Genomic DNA, 4,037 nt, shown 5'->3' on the forward strand with positions numbered 1-4,037 from the left:
CGCCGTCGACGGATCACATCAGTCTGGTCGCACTCGCGGCAATCGGGTGGACACTTTGTATAGTTGAAGCTATAGGCATTGTTTGGTTGATCTTTAAAGTTACTTTGTTGGTACGGTAAAAAAAAGAAATCGTGGGTTTTTTACATATCTGTGTTACAGTATTTTTATAATCCGTTTCTGTTAGAGTTAGGAACATGCGAACAGGGGCAAATGCATTGTTGATATTAAAATTTAAATAAACGAAGTTTGACACATAATTTGTTTGTTTTTCTTTTCTTTTATTTTGTCTAATCAACACTCAACCAACATAATCAATAATGAAAGTTCCTGTGAACCGAATAACGTACATCGTACTTAATGTTGAAACCTAAGACGCAGGGAAGTATACTATAATATGAGCATTTGTTCATCAGCAGTACGACGGTCGGACTATCCACCTGCTGGACGTACGTTCTAAGTAACCTGGGCAATGCCTCGTGACGCACGTCGTTTGAGACGATCGTTCGCTTGCACAGCAACTTCATGGAAGGCATATCGTCGTACCATTCGTAGGAATATGTGAAATAACACTCAGAACCTTTGGTTGCAACCGCAATGCTTTTGTTTCCCTCACTTCCGTCGTTGTAATATTCGAAGGTACGATTCTTCAGTCGACCGAACGTTGGATTTTTGATTATTATTCCTTCGTCCTTTATTATTCCTTCGCCCTCGATGACACTGTCAAATCGAACGACCTGGCTGTTTCCTATTGTGAATCGATGAAATCCCTTCGCCAGAAAACCACGCATCACGAAGTAACCTTCGGAAATCTCGTCCCACTCGTGCATTCTATGGGCTACTTTTTTTTGCAATTTTTCTTTTCATCGACGTCTGCACCGGGTGCATTCGACTGAACAATATATCTTATTCGGTGAAAATCGTCTCGTTACTACCATCTCCTTGCAAAAATTCAGGTTTTTAGAGTTATATTATTCAACATTCGTTCAAATATTTACGGGCGCCGACGCAAAAGTGGCGAGCCCGTGCGCACAGGGGATCGCCGCAGCGAAGAACGAACAACTTCGTTCGCCCAGCTCCCAGGTCCTTGCTGTTGAAGACCAACTCGTCCCTTCTCGTCGCTCGTTCCTCTTCGATGGACGTCGTCACGACTGTGGAACAGCAATCCGGTTTTCCTTCCTCCGACGCTGCAACCGTCAGTCTGGTCGGCACTCCTTCGACGGTGAGTCGAACCTCCAGCAATCGATCGGAGGCGCCACGACCGCAGGCGGAGGCGAGGACGCCGAGGACGCTGTCCTTGTCCGGTTTCGACGGGCACCTCTTTCGGAGGGCATCCAGCAGGGGGGTCGCGTCGAAGAAGTCGTTGCGACACGCCGCGAACAAAGGGTGCTGCAAAGCTCCCTCGTGTCTGACGTAGTACGGCGCCGGCCGAAACAGACCGAGCGCGGCGCACGCTCTCCTGAACTTGGGAGCGTTCGTTTCCTTCTTCGACAGTCGGCGAACGCTCGATAACGAAATCGTCTTCGTCCTCTTCAGACCGTCCGCGAGTTCGACGAAGGCACCGGCGCAGGCCTCCAAAGCCGACGCATGATCGTCGTGCGTCAGCGCGATCTCCACCAACTTTCGGTCCAGTTTGGAAACTAGAGGTTCCGCGTCGTCAATCACTTTCAGCATGCCGACCGTGCCGACTGTACAGTTCTCTCGCAGGTACGCGTATTTCTTCTTCGCCGTCGTCAGCAGCAGCCGTCTGTACGTCTCCCTCCGGACGAATTTCTGCCATCCGTTTCCGCCGACGGTTTTTTCGAAATTCCATCTGCAAGTCGGGTCTGCCGTTCGCCCCGACCTTCACGAACAGAGAGTCCGTGTCTCCGTAAACCACCCGAGCGCCCTTGCGTTCGGCGCAATTCTTCAACTTGGCCAGCTGTCTCCTGCAGCTCGACGTCACGTGGTTGTAGAGTCGACCTCTTTCGGAGATGGCCAGGCATCCGATGCACGCGTTCGCCACCCGTTTGTACGCGGCCGATCGTTCCAGTCGTTCGTCCCGTCCTCGCACCAGCCTCTTTAGTACGGACGGCAGAAGACCTTCGAGGTCTTCGTCAACGAAGGACCCGTCTTCGAGAGCGGTCGCCTCATTAACGTTCAGGTCGACGACGAACCTGGGATAGTAGGACTTGAAGTCGTACACGTCCACGTGATCGTTAATGCCAGGCAATGGTTCGAGAAAGAGACCTCCGCCTCCGGCCGGCTCGTCCGCCGTCTCTCTTCGATGGGGAAACACGAAACCACGTCTCGCAGCCTCCAAAACGGTTTCCACAAGAAGCCTGCTGCGCACCTTGCATTCGTAATCCCGGAGAACAGACAGCTCCTCATCAAGCACGTCGTCGGACGTTCGTGCAGAAAGTTCGTTGCAAGATCTTCTGCTCGCGTACTCGTACATGGAATCGCGATCGCGGCACCCGTCGGCGTCCTCGGAGGTGTCGACGCATATCGGCCATCGGGGTATCGGCAGGTCGCACGCCGAGCATCTGTTCGTCAACACCGTCTTCACCCACTCTCCGTGATACACGAGAACGTCGGCCGATTTCAAGAGGTTCATCAGACATCGTAGCACCTCCCTCTCCTCGGGCTCCTTCGACATCTTTCCGTCGGAGAGAACTACGGCGGTCACGCGTCCGGTCACGTCGAGTCGAACGGAGAGGTAGAGCACGGACGGCTGCACGGGATCAGTTTCCTCGAGTTCCAGGTGGGTTCATTCGTCGTACTCAAAATTCTCGACGTATCCCTTCTCGTTCGTGGTGCATCGGTGCCAAGCGCACCCGTGCACGCCGACGGCGCACTGGGCGTCCAGGTCGTCGACGGCAGACGGCAGGTTGCCGAACGTGTTCTCCACGGGGATGCCGTTCCTGTCCCGTGACCTGAGCGTGCGGTACGTTCGACCCACGGACTCGTATCTGTCGCCTCTTCGTAAAGTCACGTCGCCGTCTTCGTCTTCGGCGTAACACTGGAATTCCACCTTCGTACTCTCCAGGTCAACCGGCCGTCCCTCTAGATTTCTTCCGCGAACGGACAACTTTCCTGTTATCTTTGAATATTTGGCGCTCGTCAGATAGACGAACATGGCTAATTTTTTCATAGAGACAACTATATATATTTAAAAAAATAACATTCGCATACAACAGATTATCGTTAAATGATTTCTTTTATTATTCACTTTTCAATTAATAGAAAGAATCTTATATTCATCTGTACACCTTCGTACCGTCCGGTATCTGCCACTCCGACAGCCTCTGTTTGATGGGACGTCTGCACGTCGGGCAGTTGTTCACCCGCTTCGAGCACGATCGACAGGACGTGAAATGTCGGCAAGGCATCGTCATCACCTCGGAGTACGCGTCCAGACACATCCGGCATCTGTCACTTTCTTCCAGCGTCCGGAAAGACATCCAATCGAAACCGGGACACAATTCGTTCAGCACGTCGCCCACCGTGTAAGCCATCATGTCCTTCCAAGGATGAGACAAGTACGCCTTCTGTGCGATCGCCAAAACGTCCGCCACGCGTCCTCGTTCGCAAGGCCAGTCGCCGAGAACGGAAGATATCCAATTCACCGCGGACGGGCGATCGTATCCTTTCTGTCGAACGTCCAATCCTTCCTTGCTTCGGTTAGTCGTCGTCCTGTTGAAAGGGTCGTCCGGGTTGCGATGCACGATGCACCTTCTGGCGATCTGAAAGGGAGGTGGAAGCACGCGACGAGACTCCGACTTGCACGCAGTCCTCAATCTGTCGATCTCTTTTATCACTTTCAAATGTCCCACTTTCAGACACCTCTTTCCACGGATAGTACAAAAATATCGGGTTTCCCACTCCTCTTCGCTGACGGTCGGGTCGATTACGTGTTGGTACTCGTCGAAAAAAAATAGGTTTACCTTATCACCGTGCAACTCGGCTTCGTTTATCGCTTTTGCAAACGCTCTCATGATTCTCGTCGTTTCGGCCATCGTTTCTCTTATGATTCTCGTCGTTTCGGCCATCGTCTCCAT

This window comes from Anneissia japonica, unplaced genomic scaffold, assembly GCF_011630105.1.
Source record: "Anneissia japonica isolate Jap-2015-1 unplaced genomic scaffold, ASM1163010v1 scaffold5324_len57667_cov147, whole genome shotgun sequence".
Classification (NCBI taxonomy): domain Eukaryota; kingdom Metazoa; phylum Echinodermata; class Crinoidea; order Comatulida; family Comatulidae; genus Anneissia; species Anneissia japonica.